Source organism: Adiantum capillus-veneris, chromosome 7, assembly GCF_014529385.1.
Source record: "Adiantum capillus-veneris isolate H3 chromosome 7, ASM1452938v2, whole genome shotgun sequence".
NCBI lineage: Eukaryota > Viridiplantae > Streptophyta > Polypodiopsida > Polypodiales > Pteridaceae > Adiantum > Adiantum capillus-veneris.
The window spans coordinates 70,952,874-70,965,692 of record NC_140937.1 but is presented as its reverse complement, the minus strand read 5'-3'; the positions used below and the strand labels follow the sequence as shown (position 1 = coordinate 70,965,692).

The window sequence follows — 12,819 nt, the reverse complement described above, 5'->3', positions numbered from 1 at the left end:
ACTTCCTTTGGTCAAGTCGCGACACTCAGGTTGCCCGAGCCAAGGTGGCTTGGTCGGTCATCACACTCCCTTGTTCTCAAGGAGGGCTTGGGATCATTGATCCAGCACAGCAGAGCAGAGCCCTTCTTGGGAAGTTCGTCGTCAGAGGACTTCTTCCAGGCGAGGAGCCCTCGAAAGAGTTCTTGCTGCAGAGGCTTCGTGCCAGGGTGCCTCAGTCAGGAGGCCCTTGGCAACCTTCGACCGGATGGATCTTTACAGAGTTGCGCCGAGTTGGTTTGAGCAGAAGACTGGAGGACCGATTCGCTGTGAGTTTGCTTCGCTCTTGGGAGCTCTTACGGCGTGGCCTAGAGCAGAGACACCCGACATGCACGGAGGAGCGCCTACGACAGCCCCTCGTATGGAACCCCATGGTTAGCACTCAGAGAGGCCACTTGGTTGGGAGTAGGCCTCATGTTTCTTGGGGTCCCATGGCAATAGGTCCAGCGCGCTCTTTAGGTGACTCGCTAGAGTTCACAAGTTTGTCAGAGGAGGTGCAGGGTGTCCAGCTACAAGGCATGAGAGGGGTTCAGAGCATGTGTCAGGACATCTCAGAGTCAGTTCCAGCTGAGTGGCTCACGCCTCTCGAGCCAGTAGCACCTCGATGGATGGGAGCCTTCACACGACTGGAGGTTCTCATCTCAGTCAAGGCTTGTTCAGAGACTGTCCCAGCCCTGTTCTTCGAGCTTCAGGGTGGGGGACGATTACAGCGAGTTACAGTAGAGGCCCTGCAGGTAGCAGAGTACTTTTTCCAGAGGATCCGAGTTGTGGGCATCTGTGGGAGGACTTGCGTCATAGACCCTGACCCAGCAGCTCTCGAGTCAAGACACTGGAGGCTATGGGCTTGGGAGTGCTGTCCACTGGCACGAGTACAGTGGGATCCTAGTGAGTGGCTTTGGAGGGACCCCTTCTCTTCTGCAGACCGCCCAAGAGTCCCTTTCTTTCAGTACACTGTTCGGCTTGGACGTCATATACTTGCAGCGCAGAGAGAGGCCCGCCCCGCTGCAGCACGGCATTGGCAGGAGGAGGGTCTCACAGTTGAGTTCTTGGCGGCTTTTTGGCAGAGGCTGTGGGACTCCAGACAGCCGAGGCGCGTCACTTTGTTCCAGTGGTTGGTTGCACACAGAGCCACAGCATTAGGGAGCTGGCTTGTGCATAGTGGTCTCTCGGCCGCATGTACAGCCTGTGACCAGTTGGTGGAGAGTCAACGACACTGTCTTTGGGACTGTCCCTCGGCCCAGCAGGTGTGGCTACGAGTTTTTCGACTCATCGTGCCCTCTCCACGGCTCGACAGTACACTTGGGAGGCAGTGGCTTGGTCCACCCTCACGGGCCCGACACTACAATTTGAGCTATCTTCCACCAGCAGGATGATAGTGATACAGGGGGGGCGACCTACACTCCAGCCTGCTACAAACCTTACTCCACAGGAGTGGTGCAGTGAGAGAGAGGAGTGCTGGGAGCTCATCAGCGGCCTAGCTCTCTGGTTCATCTGGCGGGCCCGTTGTTTCCGCATCTTTGAGGCTCGCCCTGTGCCACCAGCAGAGACTGTTCGTGACTTTTGGCTAGAGATGATCCATACTCTCAGAGGACAACTTGAGGGACTACAAGGCAGCTCCAACCGCATGCGGGTGCACCGCGAGGCTTTCCTTAGACTCTCGCGCCCTGGGTCTTTCTACCCCATGGTCCAGGGGATGCTCAGATGGCACTACTGTCCACCTGTGTGGCTCTTCTATCCTCCCATCCTTTGATTTAGCCCCATTGTATATATGTTGTTTTTTCATTGGGAGGGTCTCCCCATCATGCTTGTTGTAGCCCTCTCTTGCAGAGGTGGATGTAGCCCTATGGGCAATTTTCATTAACTAATAGAAGGATCTTTTTCTCGGAAAAAAAAAAAAAGCCGCTGATGAACACTCCGCCCCAGAAATAACCATCCAGGCCCGAGCCATGAGTTGTTCAACGACTCCCTCATCACTCCTCCCACACAACCTAAATAGGTCCGGGCCGGGAGATATAGAGGCCTTTTACAACCAAACGCCCCCCCAGACTGCAGTCTGCGTCTTTTCGAGGTTCAAGCATGTGAATCCTCGAGATAAAGGGAAATTCTCTAGACCATTAAGTATGGCCAAACCATGTGTAGTTGCCATTTCCATGAGATGTCTCCCATATTCAGTGTGTTCTTTATCCTGTGAGTTTCTAGTAAGCCCCTCCTGTGATAAATCCACTTCTCTGAGCATTTCCTCAGAAGTATCATAGAATACTGCTTGAGAGTTGGCCGTTTTGGCATTAAAGTCTCCTAAGAGAACGATGTCTCCATCTCTAGAGAACTCCCATATGGAGGGAAGTAGCATATAGCTATATATAGAAATCTGCCTGTCTCGGCTCTCATTCTCACCCACATATACCTTGCTTGTTCATCTTTTCTGATAATCTGTAGTAGTGGTTACAGCTCCTCTTTAAATAAGACTTCTACTCCTCCTGAACCCCGGCTACCTCGTAGAGATCTCTTGTCTGGTCGACCAGTTGTTTCCTATAAATACCCCTTCACATGTGGCATAAGCTGTCCCGGTATCTCGTGTGTGTCTGAGTAGAAAACTATGTCTCTGTCCCTAAAGCTGTCTTCAAAGGCACCTCCATCTAGCCTATATGATCCAGTACAATTCCACGCCGCTATCCGGAGCGTCGCCCCACAGGTCTCGCACCATCATGATGAGCGCTTTTCCAGAACCACTACTTTCCCTCCTCTATAAAAGGCGATTTTCCCCTTTTCTCTTGCTGCCTTGATCTCTGGCATCAACTCTTGCATGTGTGCCACTTGTGCCAATGTAAGGTCATCTCCCAAGAAAATACCGGTTTTCTTAAGAGTTGGCCTCTTCTTTAGAAATTCTTTCCTTATTTCTATATTCAGGAAGCGGAGAATAAGTGCCCTATCCTTTACGTTTCCCTTCTCGTCGATTCCTTTCTTGCCCACTCTCCATGCACTTGTCTGAGTGGGCTCTGTGATGCCCATGGGTTGTAGCAGTTCCCTCACTTCTTCATCTACATTCTCTTTGTCTTTGACTCCTGTGACCCGCACATGCAGAGCCCGATTCTTCCTTTTATGCTCTTCCTCAATGGTCATATTAATAATGGTGGAGGTAGGTGTGGTCTCAGGCATCTGGGCCTTACCTTTCTTCGTATCCTCAATCCATTTCTTTGCTTCATTAACCTTTTCTTGTGTCTTAACAAGACGTTCCGCCCATGAAGAGGCCGTTTTCGATTTCTATTCATCTCCTTCCCGTAGAGCCTTCTTCTTATCCTTCATGTCCTCGAGCTCCTTCAGCACCGAAGGTTGGTTTTCTCCCTTCTCGTTAGTTGCAGATTTGCAAGCCGCGAGTTCTCCTTTTAGCTCCTCGATTATTGCATCTTTTTCCCCCATGCGCTTTTCCATATTTGTTCTCCATGCTTCAAAACTTACTACTGCCTCATCGAGTTTCTTTTGCATAACGCATTCTGTTACATTTACTTCGGCCTTGATTAGCTTTCGTAATTCCGTTTTCACGATCTGAATTTCCTCATTCTGTATCTCCCGGATCTCTCTCCTTAGTTCTCTCATCATGTCTCCATACAAGGAGTTCCTGAAGCTCTCAACGTTCACGTGCATTTCCTTCCTGATGTCATCCCTCATATAGTTTAGCTCTGATTTGAGCATCACCTAGACCTTCTCCATCAGCAGCTCATCATGTATCCTTGAGGTTTTCCCAACTCGTAAGGATCCTGGTCATAGTACAATATCTCTGTTTCTCCGTTTGAAAGTAGCCGTTCTTTTTTTTGGGGTGGTGTAGCTATCTACATCCGGCCCTTCCCCTTCGATAGGCGGATCCATCGAACCCGAGCCACAAATGTGGGGTAGGGTACTAGGGTGAAGGACTGAGAATAAGGCAAACTTAAAGGTTTATCTTAAGGCTTAAAAACCTTTGCATGTATTGTGAGTGGGTTATCTCCTTTGAATTTATAATTGTTTGCTGTTACGACTTGAATGGCTCACTGTATTAGTGATTTGCGTGCAAAACCTGTAAGATTTAGCCATCATTTGCACCAAACTGTCTGACTTAGCAGTACATCATTGACTGACGAGAGAGAGAGAGAGAGAGAGAGAGAGAGAGAGAGAGAGAGAAATGTTATATTAACGTCTTCAAAAGGCCAAAGTGACCAAAGAGACCAGGAAGTTACAATGCGGTGTATCTGATACCAAGTCAGATTAACAAAATAAATCCAACTAGGGATAACAAGATATAAATACTGCGGAATCCTAAACTAAGCGGATAGGTGTGAAAGGCGAATAGGTGTGAAAGGCGAAAGGCGTGAGATGTGTGAACTGAGCTATACAATGTGTAGACAATTTGGGAGGGAAGTAGAGATCTATTGTTGCTAAATTGGCTTTATCTGACAGTAAAATAATTCTAAATGAATTATTGGATGTATAAGTGAGAGGGTTTTCTCGCTTGGAACAACACGAAAAATAATTCTAAATGAATTATTGGAATTTTAAGTGAGAGGGCTTTTCTCACTGGAGACATCCGAGTACAGAGTATTCCTAGTGCGTCATTCAAAGTAATGACGGGAGCACTGAGAACGGGAATATTTGTAAGGCCACCAGGAACGGGTACTTTTAATGCGTCATATCGGATGGGTGACAGGGAGCATCGGAAAGAAGTATCCGACCATCCGGGAACGGACATCTCTGATGCGTCATAGGATGGGTGACATAGAGCATCGTGAAGGAGATTGTACCGTAAGTTCAGTAGGAAGTGACTAGGTGATGGGTATTTCTGATGCGTCACAAGGTGGGTGACGGGTGCATCGGAAAGGGAATATCCATAGTCGAGAGGAAATTCCGAACTGTGTTAGAATTGTGCACAAGGAAAGGCAAGCACTTGAATGAAGATGGGTTCAGAGAAAACTTTGAGGAAAAACAGATGCTTTCTGAGAAAGCGGGATTGCTTTTCGGGAAAGCAGATGCTTTCCCGCGAGGAAGTCTATGTCTGCATTGCAACTGTGCATGTGATTGCAGCTAGGGACGCCTGGGAAGTGTTGTGAAAGCATTGTTTTTAACTTATAAGGTTTTATTGAGTTTTTGGGCAAGTTCAGACTATTTTTAAAATACGCCGGCCGCCCACTTAATAAGTGGGCAGCCATCTGATAAGTAAGGCAACAGATCAACCAGCGTTTTCTCTCTCTCTTTTTCTGGCAGTGAAAAAAAAAAAAAAACCCGGCCGTGATCTCTACGCGATCAACTATTCTTGCCCGTGGCTAGGAGCTATAAAAGCATCACATGCCCTCACTCAGGGGGGAGGACCAATCTTTGCAAGGAGGAGATGCTGCTGCAGATTTCAGCCGTAAAGAAGATGTTGCCGGTGATGCCCATGGCTGCCCCAAGTGTACCAGATGTCGCCAAGACCCAGTGCGCGAGTTTCCTCGCGAAGAAGTGCTACGGAGCGTGTTTCCATCGCGACAAGCTGCTGTTTTTCTCTGTTTTCAGCCCCTAAACGTCGTAGACGAGGCTGATTTATGAGAAGGAACCGGAGAACACACCTCTTTTGTGTGTAGGATTCGAAGAGAGGATTTTCTATGGAGAGATCTTTTCCAGGGAATTGCTTTTCGAGAACGGAGTTGCGTTTCGAGCGTCGAGACTTTGAAGGTAACGATTTTCATGTTATGAACTCTGAGTATTTGTTTGTAGGTGTACTACTTCCTCTTAGTGAGGGAGTAGGAGGAGAGGAAGGTATGAGCCTCTGCAGGAGAAAAGCGCTCTGAGGAACTAGAGCCAAATCAGCTCAAGGGTTTCGTACCCGAGTTTGAGAAGTAGATCCACGGATCGGAGAGAGGTAGTCTCTCAAGTTACGATCCGGAAGTTGGGATTCCCAAGTAAGGACTTCGTGTCCGGGAAAGCAGAGTTGTTGTGCGGGAAGAGGACTCTGGAAATAGAGTTCTAAAAGAGAGTTGCAGGGATGTCATGCCCTGAGTCTGGAAGGAGAGATCCAGAGGCGAGAACCTTGATTCTCGAGGAATTGGAATAAGGAACGGAAGTTCCTTGGAATAGGGTTTTGCCCTTGGAATCGGAAGTTGAGGCTTCCGAGAACCATCAAGTCTTATTCTAGAACGAACGTGGTAATACGTTCGGTTCAAGTGCTTGTATAGACTTCTCCTTAGTAATAAAGATACTATTACGGGGGGGGGACCAACCCATCTTCTGGTCCCCAGTACTGTGTCGATCTTCTCACTCTCTATCTCTCTCCCTTTATCTATTTCTCTCTATATACTCTGGCTTCAGTATTAAGTGATAAATTCTATTTATCCGAATGTATTTTATATTGTTATGCGCTCCTGTTTGTGACAGTGGTATCAGAGCATATTCTCCTCTCTTTCTCTGTAAAGGAGGACGACTCTGGGAAGATACGGAAAGAAGCCATGACAAGCCAATGGAGAAGTAAGCAGGCGGAAACCTAAGTCTTGTAGGAAAAGCTCTCAAAGTTGGGAAATTTTTTTTCTCTCTGCAAGAAGTCGACACAAGACTTGGGATTCTCTGAGAAGGCGACAAGAGCATGATCCTCAAGAACGTAGAGAATCCAAGGAGCGGAATGCTCAAGATCCTTAAGAATCCTCAAAATATCCATGAACATCAAACCATAACCATAGCCAAGAAATCCCGTCATCTCGGGAAGGATATGAAGAAGGTCTCTAGACCTAGGAACACTCCGGTGAAGTTTCATACTTTTGACAGAAGGGAAGATGTTCCGAAAGCTAGCGCTTTCATTTGACAGTTTCAAGTTGCCTTTGCAAACGGCAATTTTTGAAAAGCGTCGAAGGTGAGGTATTGTGACCAAACACCTCAAGGGGATTGCAAGTACTTGGTGGTATACCAAAGCTCTGCAAGGAACTTACAACAAGGCTTGGATTCAATTTAAGGCTGAATTTTTCGACAAATTTTTTTCCTCTACGCTTTGAGGAAGGCATCCAAGAAGATTGGGATCGGTTTGCCCAATAGAAATACGAGCGAGTCCAAGCAAGTAGTGGTTCACTCTTGCCAAGGTAGCTCCACTCTTGATCCTCTTTGAGGAAGGAAAGATGAAGAAATTTAACGAAGGACTTTTGCCCGAATTTTGTAGACGCATCTGCAAGATACTTTGCAGCAGATGGTGGAGTCAGCGATAAAAGCTGAAAGTGTACACCTTAGTGTACATAGACTTTAATCCCCGTAGTGGGACGGGAACCATTGAACACAGAAACAATGAATTTTTGTTACCTCTCCTCGAAGGATACGTTGCTATCCGGAGAAAGTTTGGAGTAAGGGAATTCAATCTAACTCCTAAGTTTTTGAATAGAAGACCCTCAAACTTTAAGTGAGAGGGTAGGTCTTTGATCAAAGTTAAATCTTTGAGGAACTCATAAACTGCGTATTGCTTTTATGCACGAGATATGCATGTGTCTAACCAGGACAATCACTCTCGAGTGTTTATGAGAGTAGAATTGAGTTGAAACATTGCTTTATGCGATGGATTGGTTTGCTCAAATATCCGGAAGGTCAACTATTGATCTCATATCCGGTAGTTCACCAACAAATTACTTGCTATTGCGGATAGGACGGCAGAAAGGAAGGAACCATTCTGAGATTTCAACCAAGAACAACTTTCACTAAGCTTGAGTACCTTATGAACCAACACCCTCTACCCGGTAAGGGAGAACATGGTAGTGCTTTTCGCACAAGTGAATGAACACTCTCTTTATGAGGGAAGGAACAAGCGACGACTACGGACTGTGCTCGAGAATCCAAGGATTGAAATCCTAGTTTATTTAATGAGCGGGTTTTGCTCTAAGATCGAGCCAAGGGATCGTCAGGTTGAGCATCTTCGCTCTAAGGATCTTACAAAGGGAAGGTAATTTCCCAGGTTCATCAAAACTCTAACACAGCTTAAGAATTATGTACACCTTTGGGTACATGGATAACACACGAAGATGCAGAACTATGCCAAGGAACTGGACGGGAGTTTGTTTTACTCTCTTGAGCGCCTTTTTGCGCGCAAGGTTATTCTGACACGAGAACTCTATTTGAGATGTGTTCGGTAGAAGGAATTTGAGTTTCTCTACGGAGAAGAGGTTTTCTGATGGTCGTTGATTATTGAGTACGCTATGTGCTTTTACCATTACAGTAGCAACTTTTGGTTGCGGTATATGTTTCTCCATGAGCAGGTCAAGTAGCATTTACACGCTGCTTGAATAAATTCGAACTATTATGTTCGTAAGAGTAAAATTTGCCAACCGTTTTAAAAATGGTAAGAATTACCTTAACCACATATGGGAGAACATCATTGAGATCTAAAGCGTGTTCGCCCTTAAGTGGGCCGAGTTTGAACTTATGTTCACAGAATGATATGGCTAGAATTTTATATGCCTAAGATTTTGCGAGGAGTCCTAGATGCTTGCAAGGATGGCCTCTGCAAGGAAGAGACGCTAATGGGCGTCAGGAAAACACTGTTGGTGATAATAACTTGTAGGAGGAAAAGATTGGAAGGAAGTGCCGCCGTGCACAAGGAATCTTCGGATTGGAACCATTCGCCTACGTTGAGCGACGGCCCGGAACAAGAACCTTCTTTAAGGTGATCGCAAATTGTGAAAGAAAGACATCGAGCTTAATGCTCTATGACTTGGGCATTCCCTATGTGGGAGGACACAAGAGGTTTAACCCTCTGGACTAACAACGCAGGATTATGCGCAAGGACAAATACCTAGATTGATTTCTAGGAAGATTATTCTTCTCGAATTTGAGAAGACGGAATCAAGTTAACAGAGTCTCGGATAAAGAAACTTTGAATCAGAACAATTGGCCTATCCAAAGCAAAGGCCCAAAAAAAGAACTTACGTTGGTAAGGTGGCACACTTTGTCTGCCACAGGAAGATTCACATGAGCTTAATGCTCTCGACATTCTCTAGGTGGGACGACACAAGAGGTTTAATACCCTCTCGACTAACAATGCAGGATTATGCGCAAGGACAGATACCTAGATTGATTTCTAGGAGGATTATTCTTCTCGGGATTGAGAAGGTGGATTGAGTTAATAGACGAGTTCTTACATGGCTCGTAAGTTTAATGAATGGTGAAGGATATCCTCGAGGTACTAGAGGAAGGACATGAACCGGTAAGGTAAGTATTGAATTATTGAATTTTTGTTTAATTCATTTTTTTAAGTTCTCTTCTAAGAAAGGACCAGCTCAACTCACCATTGAGCGCGATTTAGAATTTTTCCGATTTCTCCTCGGCAGTTCATTTGGACCTCTACAGTTGAGGTCAACTGTTTATAAGTGAGAAGGATGTTGCTAAATTGGCTTTATCTGACAGAAAAATAATTCTAAATGAATTATTGGATTTATAAGTGAGAGGGTTTTCTCGCTTGGAACAACATGAAAAATAATTCTAAATGAATTATTGGAATTTTAAGTGAGAGGGCTTTTCTCATTGGAGACGTCCGAGTACAGAGTATTCCTAGTGCGTCATTCAAAGTAATGACGGGAGCACTGAGAACGGGAATATCTGTAAGGTCACCAGGAACGAGTACTTCTGATGCATCATATCGGATGGGTGACAGGGAGCATCGGAAAGAAGTATCCGACCATCCGGGAACGGACATCTCTGATGCGTCATAGGGTGGGTGACATAGAGCATCGTGAAGGAGATTGTACCATAAGTTCGGTAAAAAGTGACTAGGTGATGGGTATTCCTGATGCATCACAAGGTGGGTGACGGGTGCATCGGAAAGGAAATATCCATAGTCGAGAGGAAATTCCGAACTGTGTTAGAATTGTGCACAAGGAAAGGCAAGCACTTGAATGAAGATGGGTTCAGAGGAAAGGAAAAACAGATGCTTTCTGAGAAAGCGGGATTGCTTTTCGGGAAAGCAGATGCTTTTCCGCGAGGAAGTCTATGTCTGCATTGCAATTGCAACTAGGGACACCTGGGAAGTGCTGTGAAAGCATTGTTTTTAACTTATAAGGTTTTATTGAGTTTTTGGGCAAGTTCAGACTATTTTTAAAATACGCCGGCCGCCTACTTAATAAGTGGGCAGCCATCTGATAAATAAGGCAACAGATCAGCCAGCGTTTTCTCTCTCTCTTTTTCTGGCAGGAAAAAAAAGAAAAAAGAAAAAAGAAAAACCCAGCCGCGATCTCTACGCGAGTAGCTATTCGTGCCCGTGGCTAGGAGCTATAAAAGCATCACATGCCCTCACTCAGAGGGGAGGACCAATCTTTGCAAGGAGGAGATGCTGCTGCAGATTTCAGCCGTACAGAAGACGTTGCCGGTGATGCCCATGGCTGCCCCAAGTGTACCAGATGTCGCCAAGACCCAGTGCGTGAGTTCCCTCGCGAAGAAGTGCCTACGGAGCGTGTTTCCATCGCGACAAGCTGCTGTTTTTCTCTGTTTTCAGCCCCTAAACGTCGTAGACGGGGCTGATTTATGAGAAGGAACCGGAGAACACATCTCTTTTGTGTGTAGGATTGGAAGAGAGGATTTTCTATGGAGAGATCTCTTCTGGGGAATTGCTTTTCGAGAACGGAGTTGCGTTTCGAGCGTCGAGACTTTGAAGGTAACGATTTTCATGTTATGAACTCTGAGTATTTGTTTGCACGTGTACTTCCTCTTAGTGAGGGAGTAGGAGCAGAGAAAGGTATGAGGCTCTGTAGGAGAAAATTGCTCTGAGGAACTAGAGCCAAATCAGCTCAGGGGTTTCGTACCCGAGTTTGAGAAGTAGATCCACGGATCGAAGGGAGGTAGTCTCTCAAGTTGCGATCCGGAAGTTGGGATTCCCAAGTAAGGACTTCGTGTCCGAGAAAGCAGAGTTGTTGTGCGGGAAGAGGACTCTGGAAATAGAGTTCTAAAAGAGAGTTGCAGGGATGTCATGCCTTGAGTCTGGAAGGAGAGATCCAGAGGCGAGAACCTTGATTCTCGAGGAATTGGAATAAGGAACGGAAGTTCCTTGGAATAGGGTTTTGCCCTTGGAATCGGAAGTTGAGGCTTCCGAGAACCATCAAGTCTTATTCTAGAACGAACGTGGTAATACGTTCGGTTCAAGTGCTTGTATAGACTTCTCCTTAGTAATAAAGATACTATTACGAGGGGGGAACCAACCCATCTTCTGGTCCCCAGTACTGTGTCGATCTTCTCACTCTCTATCTCTCTCCCTTTATCTATTTCTCTCTATATACTCTGGCTTCAGTATTAAGTGATAAATTCTATTTATCCGAATGTATTTTATATTGTTATGCGCTCCTGTTTGTGACATCTATCTTCATAGAGATCCATCTTTATCTGCACTCTTGACAACGAAAAAGTATGGCTCGAATCCTTTGCTGTAGCCTCCTTGGAAACTGTGTAGCTCCTCTTTTCCATCGGGGTCGTCTAGATCTCCCTAGCTCCAATGCTCGGTCAATGAGAATGCAAGTAGTGGGGGTAGACCTCTCCACTGTTGGTTGCTCCTCTGTCTGTTCTTTTTGGTGTACAATATCTAGTGTAAAAAAATCTGTGATTTGTCTGTGGGGTTGTCTCTCTTCAACTCTCCTTAGTAAAGTTTCTCTATGGCTGTGTAGCTCAAGTAGATATAGCCCAAGACATCTCTGATCCTCGTATCTCATGACCCTAGATAGAGGCCCAAAACCTTCTCTGAATAGACAATGAAAACGGCCTCGTATCTGATAGTACACTGTGCAATGACATATGTAATGTACCTCTGTCTATGGCTCTAGATGGCATAAGCGGCATATCTTGCTATCTGCTGGTGTGCCTCTGAATCTGCCAGTCTCAATCTCGAGCTGATGAGTGGACGTTCGTATCTAGCCAATGGCACATCGCACACCATGAGAAACATGCCTGTCCATATAGCTAGGTCTAATCACAAACCCATCCCCCGTGAGGTGGAGAAAATGCTCTCTATAAAAAGCCATCTTTGTGCCCAACTCTTGTATCGGCTCTATCCATGTCCTCCTCGTGTCCAACTGGATCAGATCCTGACAAATGAGTCTATTAATCTCTACCCGCATGAAAGACCTAAGGGTGCCTGTAGAGAGTATTGAAAAGGAGGCAACCTGTCCATGGTGAAACCATGTGTCTGAAACCATGATGCCATCTGTGCATACTAGCATGATGTATCCCCATTAAGAGCTAATTGTCTGGAGGACTCTAGAGCCACCCTGACATATCTGTCTCTGGTAGTATCCCACAGACTATGTACAAAGGAGACTGATCTAGTTAGCGCCTCAATCTCCGTAGGGGGGGCAGCTAATTCCTCTCGAATGATACCATGTGGTACGGAAGGCTTGGCTCTAATCAGCCGAGAGATCATGGATACCAGGGGCTTCTCCATACGCCTCCAACCCTCCTGGCCTACAGAAGGTCCCCAAACCTGCACCCCATATAACATAGTAGAGGCAACCAGAGTATCAAAGAGCCATAACTTTGTCCTAGGTTCCTGGAACTGAACCTGCGAACACATCCTCTCCATTCCTCCTAGAGCCGCACCAGCTCTAGTTAGTCTAGTCTCTGTTGCTCTTCTCAAGGAAAATCTCGGCCCAGTAAAGACTACCCCCATGTAAGTGTATGCATCTGTATACTCCACAATCTCCTGACCATATTTGAAAGTGGGTACTGATCTTCTGACCCATTGCGGTGTGGTGTTAAACACCATAACCTTGGTTTTACCTAGGTTTACACACAATCCACTATCCTCTGCAAAACTGCGTAGTGCATCCAACTGTC

General features: G+C 46.0%; 1 protein-coding gene and 1 pseudogene across 1 annotated transcript in view; both read right to left on the bottom strand.

Moving 5' to 3' along the window:
* Positions 1 to 12,819, bottom strand: part of FAS2 (Transducin/WD40 repeat-like superfamily protein) — a 100,412-nt gene that overhangs the window by 27,590 nt on the left and 60,003 nt on the right. The gene's annotated exons all lie outside the window — the stretch shown is intronic.
* LOC147454030 (uncharacterized) lies at positions 11,373 to 12,427 on the bottom strand (annotated as a pseudogene).